At 42.5% G+C, this 19273-nt stretch overlaps 1 long non-coding RNA gene across 1 annotated transcript in view; it reads right to left on the bottom strand.

Moving 5' to 3' along the window:
* Window positions 1-1089: 1089 nt before the first annotated feature.
* LOC138294081 (uncharacterized) overlaps window positions 1090-19273 on the bottom strand; it is a 39854-nt gene continuing 21670 nt past the window's right edge. Inside the window, exon 3 of the long non-coding RNA XR_011203172.1 lies at window positions 1090-1218. This is a non-coding gene — a long non-coding RNA (uncharacterized lncRNA). The remainder of the gene's footprint in view (window positions 1219-19273) is intronic.

The raw sequence follows: 19273 nt of genomic DNA, 5'->3' as shown, positions 1-19273 counted from the left end.
TGCAACATCACTGGAGTGCCCAAAAGCACAAGGTGTGCAATACTCAGAGACATGGCCAAGGTAAGAAAGGCTGAAAGACGACCACCACTGAACAAGACACACAAGCTGAAACGTCAAGACTGGGCCAAGAAATATCTCAAGACTGATTTTTCTAAGGTTTTATGGACTGATGAAATGAGAGTGAGTCTTGATGGGCCAGATGGATGGGCCTGTGGCTGGATTGGTAAAGGGCAGAGAGCTCCAGTCCGACTCAGACGCCAGCAAGGTGGAGGTGGAGTACTGGTTTGGGCTGGTATCATCAAAGATGAGCTTGTGGGGCCTTTTCGGGTTGAGGATGGAGTCAAGCTCAACTCCCAGTCCTACTGCCAGTTCCTGGAAGACACCTTCTTCAAGCAGTGGTACAGGAAGAAGTCTGCATCCTTCAAGAAAAACATGATTTTCATGCAGGACAATGCTCCATCACACGCGTCCAAATACTCCACAGCGTGGCTGGCAAGAAAGGGTATAAAAGAAGGAAATCTAATGACATGGCCTCCTTGTTCACCTGATCTGAACCCCATTGAGAACCTGTGGTCCATCATCAAATGTGAGATTTACAAGGAGGGAAAACAGTACACCTCTCTGAACAGTGTCTGGGAGGCTGTGGTTGTTGCTGCACGCAATGTTGATGGTGAACAGATCAAAACACTGACAGAATCCATGGATGGCAGGCTTTTGAGTGTCCTTGCAAAGAAAGGTGGCTATATTGGTCACTGATTTGTTTTTGTTTTGTTTTTGAATGTCAGAAATTTATATTTGTGAATGTTGAGATGTTATATTGGTTTCACTGGTAATAATAAATAATTGAAATGGGTATATATTTTTTTTTGTGAAGTTGCCTAATAATTATGCACAGTGATAGTCACCTGCACACACAGATATCCCCCTAACATAGCTAAAACTAAAAACAAACTAAAAACTACTTCCAAAAATATTCAGCTTTGATATTAATGAGTTTTTTGGGTTCATTGAGAACATGGTTGTTGTTCAATAATAAAATTAATCCTCAAAAATACAACTTGCCTAATAATTCTGCACTCCCTGTATACATTTGTAGATTAGTTAGTTTCACACTTCTACATTTCTTTCGGGCAGCAGGCACCCTGGCAAGAAGGTTTGTTTCTTGTTTGTTTGTCTGTCCCCCACCTTGGCTTCAGTGTTGCTCAAATGAGAATTTAACTTTAAAAAAAGAAGACAAGAGTCATTTGGCAAAACAGGAACAGGTTGTTTAATTAAACATTACGCCTGGGAGAGCAGTTACAGAACCGGAGTCTGAAGACTGTCTCTCAATGTACATCAGTTTGGAGCATTTTTTATACATTTCTTTGAATACCATAAAGTAATAAAAAACATTCCTTTCTTGATTAAGAATGAGAACAGTTGTCATGGAATAATAACTAATGCAGGTGGGCCTCGACCTTTCGTGGACACAATTTGGGTCAGCCGGTAATGTGTCCAGATGTCCGGCCTGAGGGGCTCATGGTCGCTGCATGTGCTGTGTTCTGATTGGATGTGTGTTCCTAACTATATGTGGCATCTAACTTTATTGTGTTTTTGGGAATGTGGGCACACTTCTAGTCATGTGTGTTTTATTGGGGCCAATCTATTGGGACCATTGTAGTGTTGCTGCGCCTAATTGTGGGATGTGATCTAAGTTTCCTGTTTGTGTGTTTGCCTGTTGGGTACATGTTACCCCACCTATGACCTGTCAGTCAGCATCCTCTGGCCTAGGTCTTAGGGCCTGCCTGCCTGACCATGTACGTTCATGTCAGGTTTGACGGAGAATTAACCACGGGGGAATCAAATAATGATGATACAACTTTGTTCTTATATCTGAATACATCGTTGATTAATTCAATATGAACATTCCCCCCTCTAGTTGAATTTTCAACTACACCATCAAACCCACACAACATGACAGTCATATTGTTGGGGATTTGTTGTCCCTCTTCCCTAGCTACCTCCATTCTGCCCAATTTGAGGACTCCGTTTTTACAGCAGGAAACCTCCACTTGCAGGAAAAAACACAAAAGTAGTAACACAATAAAAACGGGCAACAATGACGTGCACAGACCGGTCAGCCACCGGGGGAGCCAGGAGAAGCAGTTCATGAACCACTCCTGCTCAGGAGCATCTCCCTCTTCACCCACGTCTTTCAGTAGTCGGTGAAATGCTTGAATGGCAAGAGTCAGAGTTTCATTGTCCAAGTCATTGCCAGACATGAAAGTACAGCAAGATGCACCAATCTTCATGCAGACCCCACCCACCATTGCAGTCATCTTGTCCCAACACATGCCGATGTTGCATCATCATGAAGCGGATAGTTCCCAGTTCTTCCTTGATTGCATTAAGGCTGAGCTCAGTACTGTTCACATCATTTTGAGCATTTCCAACCTGGTTATTTGCAACCAGCGGGCATTTGCTTTTGTCTGCACCGTGAAGAAGGGTATGGACCCTCCTGCTGACACTTGAGCATCAGTGAACAGTCTGAACTCCTCTGGAATGTCCTTGTACTGAGCCGAGCCAAAATTATCAGCAGTTCTTTTCTCTGGAGCCTGATGCAACAGAGTTGTCTTCTTCCTTAGCAGGTGTTGGTACAGTTCTTACAGAATTGCTCCAGGAAAGACCAGGGTCAGGGTATGTATGGTGATGAGGGAGCAGAGGCCACACTATCCGTGGACGAGCTGGGTGTAAGCAAACTCGCCGCTTTGCCAGTAGGTGTCCATCATCGTGGAGGTGCCCCATTGCATGTCCAGAATGTTCAGGATTATGCCACAGTTTTCATTCGTGCCCAGCGGAATAGTTCCTTACCCTCTGAAACATAAGGAATACAGCTTGAGTTTACGTACAATTAGGGGTTGCCCCTTCCCTTCTATCCACCTGTACCTATCTATCTGTGTGTCCCAGATTTCTTGATGCGGGGTATCCACACTGCTAGTCAACCCTCCCCTACGAGACCCATTTCCCTTCACATCATCGAGGTGGATGCCCTGCACTGAAACTCCAAATCTGCGGTCCACTTGTTAACAAAGACGGCCCCAGACACGCTAAAGGCCACCCTGGGACCACAGATGGAAGTAGGGGTGGATATGTTAGTACACTGATTCAGAGGTTTTGCTACCTCTGCCGTGAGGTCTTTTAGCATTTACATAGCCACATTATTTAGTCCTGGGCCTGTGCCCTCTCACCTAGTTACATTGTGCTTTTATTCTTTTTATTATTTTAGCAAAGCTTAATTTTTAGTGGAGATGCTTTCATACTTTCATCAGTTGCCCTTCCACGCAGACTTTGTTATTCATTTATTTGCATGTCATTTTCACCCTGTGCTCAACCCAAGGCTGTGAATAATATTTACCGGGTATTGCTGGTCCAAACAGTACATTGTGTACCCTACACAGAAAAATACATGTTTTCACGGCAGGGCAGTTCTTAGAATAACAGATATGTTGTTATAAAACACTACACTGCCCACACCAGGGTAGAGGAGACATTCCAGCCAGCTTGCCATCTCATGCTGCACGTCGTCGCGGTTTCTGCAGAAACCTTTCAGTTCCTCTTCATCTATGTGGGAGGATTCCCAGCAGACTAGTGGACCTCTACTTTATCTCTGAATGCAGGTATGGGAATTGGGCTTCCTTCCCGGGACCAGAAGGGCAGATTAGGGCTAACACTGCTATTTGTTTTCATGTAGGAACTTGTAGTGTAGGTAGAGATGTTAGGGGCACTTCTGTGACACCATGGTGGGACTCTTCTTGTGTTTCATTTTCCTGGCCACTGCTGTGATAACGCTGTGTTTCATTATCCTCATGATCTTGTTAGCGCGTCTGAGCCTTGATAAGTAAACTTACAAGGAGGTCTACGAACCTTTGGACCACGTTCGGGGACTTCCCAGTACGAGATGTCTTTTTGGCATCACAAATCAATAGATCAATAACCCTATCAATATTCTTAGTAACTAATCAATGAGCTAATCACTAACATTTAATAAGAATCAATAGTTGAACACACCATGACCTTTCAGTCACGAATAACCACCACAAACTAGTTAAGTGTTAAGATATTTATTTCCCTATTGGTTACAATCTAATATCATCTCGGTTAATCTCATTAGCAATAAATCTCATTAGAACTCTTCTAATTAGCAATTTAGAACACAATTAATCAAAGCATAGAGAATATTCATTCAGTATTTAGACACGTCATTAATATGAAGCAACCTAGCAAAGTCTCAGTAATACATGATTCAATAAAGCATGAACTCAGTCATTTGTCTATTTGCATAAGATATTTGTGAATGCCTTAACTAACCTCAAATTAGCATTAGCATGTTGGGCTTCATGCAAAACATTTAGAAACACAAATTTAGAAAACATCTAAACTATGGCCTATATCAAAAATATTAGTTGGTACCTAGAAAGAAAGGCAAACAGACAATAACAAATTTGCATCAGATAGTTACCAATCCAACAGATCAGCAAACAGCGCCAGTCTTCGTCTCAGGACATCAGTCGATTCACCATCAGCAGAGACAGGACGAGACAAAGTCTTAATATAGCATAGCTACAGAATGAACTCTCTTCCCTCATATGGAGGAGAAGTTAGCATCAAGCAAAGAATGGGTAGAGGATGGTTTAGAGTATCAGGACAAAGCAACAGAGTGGAAAGTCTCTGTGAGTGAGTGAAGTTTCTCCTCTGAGCTCTGTTTCTCCTTGGGTTACTCTGTTAAATCAAAACTGTCTAATTAGCCCATAACTCCCTATTGGATAATAATTGGTGCATCATTATCTCTGTCCAATAATTCTTCACAACTTGCCAGAATTTTCCACAAACCACAGTTCTCATGTCGCGGATTGGTCTATGATATTGACGTCTTCATCGGTTGGAATCTCAGGTAGAAAAAGTTACAGTTTACGCTCCAGTCAGTGTCTCCATTGTTTTCTCTTACTACAGCTAACCTTGCATCTGCTACAAATTACACTGTTGCATTCAGCAAGAACGTCTCCTTGAGCAAGTCGGTTCTCATGAGAAAGAATTTACTGCGGCTACACACATAACTTCTGGAAAAGTACAGCTTCATGTCCTTCAAGAAAACAGCACATTGCATGTTAGAAAATGCAGTTTAACATGAGACCAGGCAGCTAGACCCAGACCCTCGCTAAGCTAAGGCCTATCAATTAATAAGCAACTTCTTACTACATAACTCTAATTATGATATGCTAATACAGATTCAAAACAATATTGCATAAAATTCAGAATTAACAAGCTTTCATTAGTTTTCGTATACATTGGTAGCCACTCCCCGTGGGCACATTTCAAACGCGTGCATTCATTTCTATGTTAACACATTTTCTATGTAGCTTCATCGCACAATATATTGCAAGCTTCTCATGTTAATATTGCTTTTAAAAGACACACTCCAACAATCCCTCCTCTGATGACTCTTGTCATCACACAAAACTTTCCCCCAAAATTTTACATCCTAAAATTCTTTCAACTCTATCTCCTCTCTTATTGGCTTCCCCTTTGATTTTTCCCTATACAATTTTTCCCCTTTGTTTTTCTTCCCTCCTCTTATTATTTTTCGCCATTTTCAATTTTATTCTTTTGCTAATTTTACATGCCACCCACAATCGAAATAGGCAAGCTATAACAATCAATATCCCCTGTACTATTTTAGACAATATCCCATGCCAAATGTTACTAAGCCAATTTCACACTGAAGCAAATCCTTTCCCAAACTTCTCCCAGACACCTGGTTCTTTCAACTCCTCTAAGTCTGTACTATCCATAGTCAAGTTAGTAAGCATACTTCTAATCTCATTACTATTATCTGGTATACATGCGCAACAATGACGCTCATTAAGCATTCTACAGACTCTGCCATTTTTCGCTAAAAGAATGTCTAAAGCAAGCCTGTTTTGAAGAGTCATAGCCCTCTCCGCAGCAAGTTCAGTATCCATCAGGAGTATAGCCCCTGAAAAGTTTGTCAGCATGTTATCCACAATAGTAGACAACTTCCGAATCTTTATGGAGTTCAAGATAACTCCCATATATGTCTCCTACTACACCAGCAGCAGTTTCTCTCTTCTGTCTAGTACGATGTAGAACAGACCATTTTGGAAACCTTTTCAAATCGTCAAGTTGATATATCTTTGGGAAAACTATCCCCAAATAACATGTCCCATACCATCCCTTTGGAAGACGGTAATAAGCATTAAGTCCACATATGTAATAGATCCCTGGGATCGCTGAATCCTGACAATTTAACATGAACGTCCATTTACTCTGAAACAAAAACACATGCTTACATTCACTCATTCCCACAAACACATTGTCATAATATGATTTTGACCTAGATATGCAAAGCTTCCCTACGTGTAATGCATCTAAAGCTAGCTTCCCTTGTTCCCTAATTGCACCATACCCTTCACTACTAGCAAAAACCCACTGCTGCAATCCTTTTTCTAATCTGCCCTTTAATGCCCTTCTTCTATCTTCCGTGTGATCTACAAAGCTCTTCTCTACCGGTGTAAGCAAGCATGTCAAATTATTACAGTGTGCATAAGATGTACTAATCGTCAATGTCGACTCAAAGAATCCTTTAACTAACTTTATACTATAGTATCTAGCTACCCCACTCAACTCCTCTATTATAGGCACATAAGAAAACACAAGGTCATAATTCAAATAGAAATATTGAATCTCTTCCTGGTTATAGAATCTTGTTAGTAACAGGCTACAATGTATCCCATAAGTTAGTGGCAGACTATGATAGGTATCCCCCTCTTGTACCAAAACAGGAATCTGTGTACACACAAAGCAATCCTTCGCATCCATTTTGTCAACATACTCACTCAGCAAGCGATAGAAAACGTTAGTTGAGAGTTCCCCTTTTGCATTAGTTCCCTAATGCAAATATCTCATTCCCAGCATAAACCTCTCCCAAGCTATTAGTGCAGTGGTAGTCTCAGGAATTGTAGCATTGTTAGCCCCACTCTTATCCATTAGTGTCATACCTACAACAACAACCATAATGAATATCACACACACAACACCTAAACCAACACCCAAATATTTACAATGCCTACTCCCTCTATTATCCTGCCTAGTGTTAGCCATGATCTGTAAAGAATCAGAAAGTGAAGAATAGTTCATTCAAACAACAACAGAGGATAGTTAGAATGAATTTTTCTCTTTTTTTTTTTTCTTGCAGCAAAGTCAAACAAGTGAAAGTCTTCCTTCAGCAATTATTTACAGCTTTCAGCTTCACTGCCGGGATCCTTGTCAATTCAGGTTAGCAGCTTGTCAAAATCAGGTTCAAAGTTAATTCAGGTTTTAAAGTCTCATCCGGTAAATTCTCAGTCTCTTTTCTCAATTTTTTCTTTAATTCGATCTTTACACCAATTCAGTCTCTTCAGCCAGACTCAGGTGTCAAAGTACTGACCTGGAGTCTCTCGATCAAAGCAAAATGCCAAGAACTCTTGTTGCCATTCAGCTGTCGTTGCATACGCCCATTCAGGACCCGCGTACCTTCTGTTTGCTATTCTATTTCTCTTCAACTTGCGATCACCTTGCAACTCTCCTTCACTTAAATCTTCTCTCCTTGTTGTATCAACTTCTTCCTCTATTGCATCTTCGACAACCACTTCTCCCTTTTTCACTTGCAATTCTGGCCACTTGTCTCCTTTCAGTATCTCTCTGGTCTTTGCTTTCCTGTGGCAACCCTTCGCCCTCTCTTGGCTCTATGGTGGGTTCTCTTGATGGACCTGCAATCTGCTCAGGAGGAGTTTGGACACTCTGACTCTCTTCCACTTCAACTCCTTCGCCTTCTGGGTCTGTCAAATGCTCTAGCTCATTCCCACAACCGTCTGCTTCTGGGAGAACCTCCCTCTGACTAGGCTCTCCTGCTGCCTCAGTTGAGGTAGGCTCACCGTCACCCCTCTGGATCTCTTCTCCTTCGTCTCTTACTGGAGTGACCAAGTCGTCCTCAATGGGCTCTCCTTTTGTCTCAGTTCCCCTTCGATCACTCTCCGTCCCTGAGACTTCCTTCTCTGTTGTTGGTACTTTCAACAACTCAACTTCCTCATCAGTCGGACACGTCACCTTTTTCGTGAGACTGGCGTGGAATCAGTTTGGAGTTCCCGCACACTTCACGGCAGTAGTAGTCGTTAGTATCACTTGATATGGCCCCTTCCAACGTGGCTCCAAACACGTCTTCCTTACATGTTTCTTGATGACAACCCAATCACCAGTTTTCAGGTTGTGCCCTGGATCATTTATCGGTGGCAGGGTGGTAGCTTCCACCTGGTGAGAAGAAGAGCGGATCACATCAGCCAGACCCTTGCAGGAGTCCAACACCATATCATCTGTGATATTCACAAGAGCATTCGCAGGCACCACGGGCAATCTCATAGCTCGACCCATGAGAATCTCACGAGGGGACAGTCCTGTTTTCTTGTTAGGTGTATTTCTCATTGACATTAACACCAAAGGTAATGCATCGGGCCATTTAAAATTTGTGGCTGCACACATTTTCGCCATTCGCGACTTCAGGGTACCATTCATCTGTTCCACTAGTCCTGATGCTTCAGGGCGGTAACTACAATGCAACTTCTTCTCAATGTTCAGTGCTGCACACAGCAACTTAACCACCTCGTTGTTGAAGTGGCTTCCCCTATCTGATTCTAAAGATCGGAAACCCAAAACGTGGTATCAATTCCCTAAGCAGCAGCTTCGTTACTGTGAGGCTGTCACTCCTGCGTGTAGGGTACGCTTCAATCCAATGGCTAAAGATACATATGAGAGAGCGTAGTTTGAATGTATCAATTATTAGAAGTGTGATGCTTATATAAATGTCTAACAATGCCGCATAGAAAACGACAATAAATAGTAGTTTGCTTAACGTGCATTTGAATTATGACTATGAAATGTGAAATTACCATTGTGTACACAAGCTAATGTCGGTTATGAAAAATGATTGTTTGCATTATGATTAGTCGAGCATATTTTAGCGTTTACAATATTGCATTTGTATCAAAACCCATAGGCCTTAAGTTAGCGTGAGCTGTGGATTTAGCTGCCTAGCTCTCATATTAAAGCATTTTTCTCTGTTTTTCAGTGTGCTGACTCACAAAGGGCCATGACCCTGCATTTGTTCCTTTTTTTCCGTTTCATGTATCTATACCGGTTTAGTTCCCATCCGCATGCTAGCTGCTTTAGTATGAGTTTTATACAATTTGAAACAAAGTAGATTAAAAGAAATGTACAAGGACATTTTACCATGGACAAAGGAACTTATGACCTGAGAAACGTGCCAAGATGATGAACTAATCCAGGATGTGCCACCTCCGAAGACGTCAATTATGAAGACCAATCAAAGTGTTGTAAATTATCGTGGGGTGACAATTGGAATTACCTAATGTATAATTTGATAGGTTAAAGATAGTGGGTATAGTGAATGACCAATAGAATTTTTGGGGAAGGTTTTACGAAAAGGGGATAAAAACTCATGTCACAGAAGGAACGTTAGAACTAGGTAGGGAATGCTATTGACTTCATCCAGAAACTCTGTCACTCTGTTTGGCGATTTGAGACTTAATAAATCATCCTCACCCATAAACTGTCCCTTACACTTCTCCTCCTTATGAGGGAAGTGTCCCCTGTCTCTTAGACGAAGGTAGACTGAAGGCGATCTGACTGGTGTCCTGAAGACGAAGACTGATCCTGTGTGCTGACCTATTCCTGGAGGGTAATTATGACAATGCGAATTACAATTTGTCTGTTTGCTTTTCCTTTCTAGGTACCAACTGCTGTGTTTTTTAATAGAGGCCATAGCTAGATGTTTTCCATATTTGTGTTCTAATTTGTTTTGCATGAAGCCCAACATGCTGATGCTAATTAGGGGTTAGGTTAGGAGTTCACTCTGACTGACGTATTAGACAAATGACTGACGTTACGCTATGCTGAACTAAGACTTAAGTGATATTCTTCTATTCTGATCTATGTTCACGCCGTGCTATATTCTTATGTTTGTAATCCTCGCATTAATGAAATCTTATCACAGTTGCCATATTGTGACTATACTCTTATGTTTCTTGATTTTGAGATTAACTCTGCTGCTTGTAGATTGTAATCAATAGGGAATAAAATTCATAAAATTCTATCAACAGGTCTGGTTATTCATGGCTGAAAGGTCATGGATGCGTCGACAATTTGATTAATGCCTTATTCCAAAGTAAAGTACATTGTGGTGATAAATATTGATGAAATTATTGATATATTGCTTGACATATTGATCAGTTATCTCGTCCTACGGTGTCTCACCACTGGGTCACAAGATTCATTGGCCTAAAACGAGTCCTAATGTGTATAAAATTGACATAGAAGGACGCGTTAACACATACAAACACCAGCACATATCTCAAACCTCCATACACAGGCATCTCAATAAAATCCAATTGCATTCTGCTAAATGGACTTCCAGTTCTCCCAATGTGGCTCAAATTCACCACTGTCCCTTTCCCCGCATTCATCTGTTGGTAGATGACACACCTATGGCGGATTACTTCTGCAGCTTGTCTGAACTTCGGGTTAAACCAATGAATTTTAAACAACCTGATCATGGCATCTCTCCCAATATGTGCTTGACCATGGTAAAACCTTGCAAATTGTGACAAAAGACTGTTCGGCAAGACCATTTTCCCTTCATCTGAGACCCACAAGTCATCCGGTCTTTGTACGCATTGCATCCTAACCCAAGAACGCTTCTCATCCTTGCTGGCACGGCCCTGCACCAATCTCAATTCGTCTAGTGTATCAATCACCCTTAAGGCGTAACCCGTGCATGTCTCATTTTCGTTTTAAGGCAACAATTCCCATTGATCCTTAAACGATGTACAGTTCAATGCGCAAAACCTTGCGACTTGATCTGCATATCCATTTCCCAATGAAACAAAGTCTTGTGACTTCAAGTGTGCGCTGAATTTCACCACAGCAATTTCATGAGGTAACTGAATCGCGTGCAACAGCTCCTTAAATCTCCCACCATTTTTCACTGGCGAACCAGAGGAGGTCAAGAAACCCCTCTGTGACCACAATTGGCCAAAATCATGGACAATTCCGAATCTGTACCGGCTATCAGTATAGATAGTCACTTTCAACTGGGCAGAGGCATGGCAAGCTCTAGTAAGAGCAACCTGTTCAGCTACTTGAGCAGAATACACTCCTTGAAGCCAAGACGATTCCAGGATACCAGAAATCGTACATGCAGCATATCCAGCTCTCAGCACTCCTACTGAGTCTCTCAAACATGAGCCATCGACAAAAATAGTTTGGTCATTTTCTTCCAATTGGGTATCTTTAATATCAGGCCTCGGTTTGGTGCACATTATGGTTACCTCAAGACAATCATGTTCTACATCTGCGACATTTTCAACCTCTGTATTTTCACTTGGAAGCAAAGTTGCCGGGTTCAATACTGTACATCTTTTCAACGTTACATTTGGTGACCCCAATATAATCGTTTCATATTTAGTCAGTCTTGCATTTGTCATGTGCTGCGTCTTAGTAGGGGTCAACAGGATTTCAACTGAGTGAGGGACCATGACCGTTATTGGATTTCCCATCACTATACCTTCACACTGTGTGAGGCTTTGTCCAACTGCTGCTAATGCACGCAGACAACCCGGTAAGGCTGCTGCAACTGGGTCCAAAGTAGCTGAAAAATATGCTACTGGTCGGTTTACACCTCCATGGACCTGTGTCAAGACAGACAAGGAACATGCATCACATTCATGACAAAACAGAACAAAAGGCTTCGTGTAATAAGGCATACCTAAAGCTGGAGCCCTGCACATGCTTTCTCTTAACTCAGTAAACGCTTTAATTTCCTTCTCTCCCAACACTATGACATCCGGCCCATCTTTGACCATCAGTCTCACAATGGCTTGGAGATGACTGAGAAATTTGGGATCCACGGACGACAGTAACCCACCATTCCTAAAAACATCCTAACATCTCTCCGTGTTGTTGGGGGATTCATCTGTAATAGTGCAGTTACTCTTTCCTGGGATAACTTCCTCGACCCTTTCTCAATTTGAGGAGCAAGTACTTCACTTCTTTCCTGGCAATATTGCAACTTCTTTGGGGACACTTTGAGTCTGTTCTTTCCCAGGTGATTCATTAAGGCAATCGAATCATACTTGCACTCATCCCTTGTCTTGGATGCAATCAACAAATCATCAATGTACTGCACTAGAGTCGATTGGAAAGGCAGCTCCAATGACTACAAATCTTTCTTCAGTCTCTGATTGAATATGGAAGGCAATTCTGAAAACCCTTGAGGAATTCGACACCAACTGTAGATCTTGTCCAGGAATTTAAAACTGAAGAGAAATTGGCTGCCCTCATGAAGAGGCACAGAAAAGAACGGTTGGGACAGATCAATTACTGTGAACCATTCTGCATCGTATGGATCTGAAACATAATCACAGCTGGATTTGGCACCACTGGGCAGCATTTCACCACTATGTCATTGATTTTTCTCAAATCTTGGACAATCCGAACCTTCCCACAAGGCTTTCTCAGTCCCATTATCGGTGAATTACATGGACTGCTCACCACTTCTTTTAAGACTCCCTGCTTTACAACGTCTGCAATTAATTGTGCAACCTTTATAAGGACATCTTGTGCCATATGATACTGCGGTATCTGGGGGAACGTAACATTTGGCTTCACACTGACTTTAACTGGCTCTACTCCTTTTATCAGTCCTACTTTTTTCCCTGTTAAGTCCCACACCTTCTCTTGGACTGTTCCCTGCAAGTCTGCCAGGAGATCAGCCACAGTAAACATCGGGAAGAAATTAATCAGAGGATACTCCTCGTCTGTGGTCTCCGTTTCAAGCTCTGAAGCCTGTTCCTCCCCTTTATCATCGCTTTTCGTCTGAACCTCAATCCCTTCATTGGAACAGGTGATGGAACACCTCGTCTTGCACAGTAAGTCTCTTCCCAGTAAGGATACGGGACTTGAATCGCAAACCACAAATCTGTGCAATCCTTGGAAAGTGCCAAGCTCAACCTGAACCGGATCTGTGATCGGGTTAGTCAGGAGTTGGTTTGCTACTCACACTACCTTGACTGTCCGCCTCGAAAGGGGCAGTTTCTGAACCTCTGCACTTCTGACTGTAGAGCGGTAAGCTCCTGTGTCAACCAAGAATGAAACCTTATGACCCATTACCTTCCCCTGAACATAGGGCCCTTTCTGATCTACCTCTAAGGACGCTGCAAGCCTACACTCTTCACTATCTGAACTCTCATTGGACCATTCATCGTTTATTCCATTCTCACCACGTAATGGATACTGTTGCACTGTGTTATTTTGACTCATTCTTTGACCTGTGACCTGTTGAGGAAGCATCATGGGTGCTGTTCCATTGGCGCTAAAGGCACTTGCATTTGCTGTCTAGGTACCATGGGAACCTGCTGTTGCATTTGCTGTAACTGCATCAGCTGTATACGTGGCATCTGCACCTGCTGCATGTATTGAAACCCTTGCGTTTGATTTACATTATTCTGGAAATTCGGATTTGGACCCCTCAGTCTCGCATTTTGAAATGAACTGATATCATTGCTTTGCTGAACAACACCCTCATGCACCATCATCGGGCACTCCTGTTTCCAATGTCCAACGACCCCGCAAGCATGACAAGGTAACATCTTTTTCATTCCCTGTACATCGTTTTGAACCACTACAGTGTTCAAATCTGGACTTCGGTTCACAAAACCTCCTTTACCGCTACCTCTCACTTGCGCCTGAAACATCCTGTTGCCTTGCGGCTGTTGAACCATCTGCTGTAGGCAACCTCCCTGCATCCCTGACTGTGCTGCCTTAATTTGCATCACCATCGCTTTCTCTTTCAACTTTCTCTGCTTCAACTCAATTTCGTCACTACAGTACTTCGCATACTACAACACCTCATCAATCGGCTTTGCTTGCCAGCAAATCAAGTGACTCTTAACCATCTGGCTAATCTCAGGTCTCAACCCTTCAACAAATCTAAACACAAGGTGGTTAATATCCTTTGCCTCAACAACCTCTGTACCACTGTAGTGCTTGAACGCCTTCAACAACCTCTCATAGTAGGCATGTATTGACTCCTTGGCTTCCTGAGCCGTACGATCAATCTTTTGCCAATCAATATTCTTCGGCGAAACTCTCGATTTCAGAAACTCAATCACCTTATAGTAGTACTTCATCACCTCAGGAGACGGTGCTCCTGTGATCCTGTCCCTTGCCGGTTCCTCGGTCGGCCAATCCACGCTCCTCTTGCACTCAAGCCACAAATTAGCTGCAACTATGATCTCAAAGAGAGTATTCAGGTCTTCCCAAAGGCATTTCGCAAGCTTCACAATCTGTCTGTCTGCTGATACCACTCTATCGGCTTCTCCCTCAGCCTGGGAGAGTCATTCGTAAATGATAGAATATCACCTCTTGTCCACAGTACATGGACGAGAACCCCTCCGGCAGTCTCTCTCATTGGTAACATCTTTACCGTACCGGTATCCGGCAATGTTCTTGCTGGCTGCTCTATGCAGTCATCTTTCCTCTTGTCTCTTTTCTTCGCCCATCTGCCTTCCCACTTTTCTAAAGCTCCCCAAACTTGTGCACTCTGCAGTATCTCCTTGAGGTGTGCCTTCATCCCAGTAGACCTCATGTGTTCAAAATCCTTAGGCTCAAAATCTAACCTATAACTTCTCTTCACATGTTTTGTATTTTCTAAATCTATGCTGTACTTATCTGCCAAATTTTCCAACCTCTGGTGCACCCTGCTCACTTCTCTAGTTATATTTGGACACAAGTATCTCAGTTCTGCTTCCGTGTATGACTCTAACCTGTTCACTCCCATGCTCCCTTCAACAAGTTCATTTGCCTCCACGCACAACCTCACAAAATTCAGGTGTTCTTCTCCTTCCGTTCTCCCTGCAGCTACAGGAGCAGTCTGTGGAGTATTAAGCTTGTCTAGCCAGTCAGTCAGCTGCTGTGCTGTTAAACCCTGTAATGAGATATTTCCTGCCTGTGCTAAAGGTGTCTGTGGCATATTCACATTTGAGATCTGCGGAGTTAACAGTCCCGAACCTGTATGTCTCATTGCCTCTGGAGGAGCCCCAATCGGACTGAAGTTTAATAGGGACCTAGGTCCTTCAAATGTCGGTTCCACTGGAGTCATTCCTTGGGAACTTCCTACAAACCCTCCTCTTGTCATCTCTTGAGTCATTACCTCTTGATCGCATACACTAGGCTTCGCCTGCACATACAATGGTACTGGTGGGCCAACTGTAATAGGCAAAGATATGGCGGCTGGCCTCTGCCTGTTCCCCAAAACCTGTGAAGGACTAACTCCCATATTCTGGCTCATCACTGGTACCATGTTTGATTGCGACCGGTGACCGAAGTATAATTCGGAACCATATGCTGCTGTACCTGTGGCAGTAAAGGTGGAGTTGGCTCAGCCTGAATCAACTTGGGTCCCCCATATATTGGCTCTGTCGGCATCATCAGATTTGTGGTAGTCTCTAAAATTGGGACATCGGGGTAAAGTCTCTGAACCTGTGGTGGTTGCAACTGAGATTGCATACCGTGGGCAGTGGACACGCCAAAACTACTCTGCACCGGGACTGGTGTCGAGACAGGACTAACCTGTATCGGATTCTTTGTCACCTTCTCTTGGGTCAAACCTGCAGGACATGTACTAGTACTCCGTCTATTGTCATCTATCGCATATGGCGGCGGTCGATCATTCGGTAACTGATTAAGGAACTCATCATCGTCTCAGTCCTCTACTTCTGACCAAGGCTTCCTAGCCTCTTTGTCTTCGGAAGGACTTTTGTCAGTCTTAGAAGTGGTTTTTCCCCCTTTGTCTTCACCTTCTTGAGCTATTGCTGGAAACAGCCTGACTCCATCTATTGTTTCTCTTCTCCAAACCCTTTGTGCACTATTCCACTTAGCCTCCGCTAGTGTCTTTTCTGCTTTCCTCATTCTCCTCTCAAATTTCTGTTGCTGCTGTCGTATTGCCATCAGCTCTTAAATTGCTAATGCCTCAAACTGTGCTGACCTCGGAGGTGGCTTTAGCTCATTTAGCACCCTTCGCAAATTTTCCAAAATCCTCAAATTGAACGTTCCGTGCTCCGGAAACGCTAAGCACCCCTCTTTCTCTGTAGCTTTGTACCACTGCTTTAGCCAAAGACATGGCGCAACCCCCTTTTCCTCCATTAGAGCATAAGCCGGTGTATCCTCTGGCGGTGTAACCTCCCCTACACTCACGGTAATATATACGTCTCCCCTCAAGACGCTCTTTAAAGCCTTGAAAAAAATTCATTTTTACGTCTTTTATTTTGTTCACAATCAAATCAGGAAGTGACTTTGATTCCCAGAACTCTTTTCGCCTACCTTCTCAACCAATTGCCTCTCATGGACAGCTGCCAATCTGTTCGCGACCCTTCTCACTAACCAACCTATCCCAGCGCGGCTCCGATGACGTCACACTCACAAACACTGCGGCTGACAAAGTCTTGCGGCTTGTCTTCCCACTCTCGATTCACACAAACTAATGCAATATATTGCGGGCACCAACCAAATAAAACTCAAAATTTGCTGGTTTACTCCAGGAAAGGGTAACACAATCGCTTCAGAACTTTACAGAGATTTCGCTTAGCCTCGGCCGCTACTCTCTCCTTCTCAGATCCCGCACTCGCAAGCAAAATTTGACCCGCAAATTTTACTCTCAACTTGTCAATGGATTATTGTTCTAGTGCACTTTAGAACTCACCAAATCTCCATCGAAGTTTTCATTCAGTCACCTTGACTCATACTCGACTTGTCGGCTTCACCATCGACCTATTAAACTGCACAAATTACAACATAAACCAAGTGTCTCATACACTTATCAATATACTCCAGAGTTTTAGACCACGCAGGGTCCGTACATCATCAACAACCATTTGGACAATTTTTTAGCACAAAGCGCCACACTCACATGAAGTTCGCCGACTTCCCTACTCTCATACTGCGGAGTACGCACACTCCTACTAAAACATCATCATCTGGCCTAAAATCCTCACAAATTCACAATTCACCTGCGATATGCAAAAGCTGTGCAAGCGCAAAATCTACTTCGTTCACACTATCACTGGAATGCCGAGGACATACTCAAACTTCCTTCAGCAAGCTCCGAGATTCCGGGAAAGTCATTTGGGGTTTAGGGGCACATCATCTCTCCAATTTGCATCCTTGAAAAAGAATAATTTTTCCAACTAAATTTTTTTCCGATACACCTTACTTACTTCCAAACCACGCCAGTCAATTTCTACCAAAACCCAACACCTTTTCTAGCAACAGTCTGTCCAACCGTAGTCCCTTGTACTGGGCCTCCAAAGGGCCAAACCATCCGCACTACTACTAAAACTGTTATCAAACCGTGCTCTTTTGTACTGGGGCCCCAAGGGGCCAAACCATCACCTCTGCTACCAAAAACTGTTAGCGCGTCTGAGCCTTGATAAGTAAACTTACAAGGAGACACACTTAGGTCGACGAACCTTTGGACCACGTTCGGGGACTTCCCAGTACGAGATGTCTTTTTGGCATCACAAATTAATAGATCAATAATCCAATCAATATTCTTAATAACTAATCAACCAGCTAATCAATAACATTTAATAAGAATCAATAGTTGAACACACCATGACCTTTCAGTCATGAATAACGACAACAAACTAGTTAAGTGTTAGGATATTTATTTCCCTATTGGTTACAATCTAATATCATCTCGGTTAATCTCATTAGCGATAAACCTCATTAGAACTCTTCTAATTAGCAATTTAGAACACAATTAATCAAAGCATAGAGAATATTCATTCAGTATTTAGACATGTCATTAATATGAAGCAACTTAGCAAAGTCTCAGTAATACATGATTCAATAAAGCATGAACTCAGTCATTTGTCTATTTGCATAAGATATTTGTGAACGCCTTAACTAACCTCAAATTAGCATTAGCATGTTGGGCTTCATGCAAAACATTTAGAAAGACAAATTTAGAAAACATCTAAACTATGGCCTCTATCAAAAATAGCAGTTGGTACCTAGAAAGAAAGGCAAACAGACAATTACAAATTTGCATCAGATAGTTGCCAATCCAACAGATCAGCAAACAGCGTCGGTTTTCGTCCTCAGGACATCAGTCGATTCACCATCAGCAGAGATAGGACGAGGCAAAGTCTCAATCTAGCATAGCTACAGAATGAACTCTCTTCCCTCATATGGAGGAGAAGTTAGCATCAAGCAAAGAATGGGTAGAGGATGGTTTAGAGTATCAGGACAAAGCAAAAGAGTGGAAAGGTTCTGTGAGTGAGTGAAGTTTCTCCTCTGAGCTCTGTTTCTCCTTGGGTCACTCCGTTAAATCAAAACTGTCTAATTAGCCCATAACTCCCTGTTGGATAATAATTGGTGCATCATTATCTCTGTCCAATAATTCTTCACAACTTGCCAGAATTTTCCACAAACCACAGTTCTCATGTCACGGATTGGTCCATGTTATTGACGTCTTCATCGGTTGGAATGTCAGGTAGAAAAAGTTACAGTTTACGCGCTCCAGTCAGTGGCTCCATTGTTTTCTCTTACTACAGCTAACATTGCATCTGTTACAAATTACACTGTTGCATTCAGCAAGAACGTCTCCTTGAGCAAGTCGGTTCTCATGAGAAAGAATTTACTACGGCTACACACATAACTTCTGGAAAAGTACAGCTTCATGTCCTTCAAGAAAACAGCACATTGCATGTTAGAAAATGCAGTTTAATATAAGACCAGGCAGCTAGGCCCAGACCCTCGCTAAGCTAAGGCCTATCAATTAATAAGCAACTTCTTACTACACAACTCTAATTATGATATGCTAATACAGATTTAAAACAATATTGCATAAAATTCAGAATTAATAAGCTTTCATTAGTTTTCGTCTACATTGGTAGCCACTCCCGTGGGCACATTTCAAACGTGTGCATTAATTTCTATGTTAACACATTTTCTATGCAGCTTCATCGCACAATATATTGCAAGCTTCTCATGTTTATATTGCTTTTACAAGACACACTCCAACCATCTCAATTCATGCCTTTTTACGTAGAATGACGATGCTTCAATAAAATATATATTGAACCAAGATCCTGCTTCTTTTTTTCCA

Source organism: Pleurodeles waltl, chromosome 4_2, assembly GCF_031143425.1.
Source record: "Pleurodeles waltl isolate 20211129_DDA chromosome 4_2, aPleWal1.hap1.20221129, whole genome shotgun sequence".
NCBI lineage: Eukaryota > Metazoa > Chordata > Amphibia > Caudata > Salamandridae > Pleurodeles > Pleurodeles waltl.
Note: the sequence above shows the minus strand (reverse complement) of the source record. Positions and strands in the feature narration are given on the sequence as shown.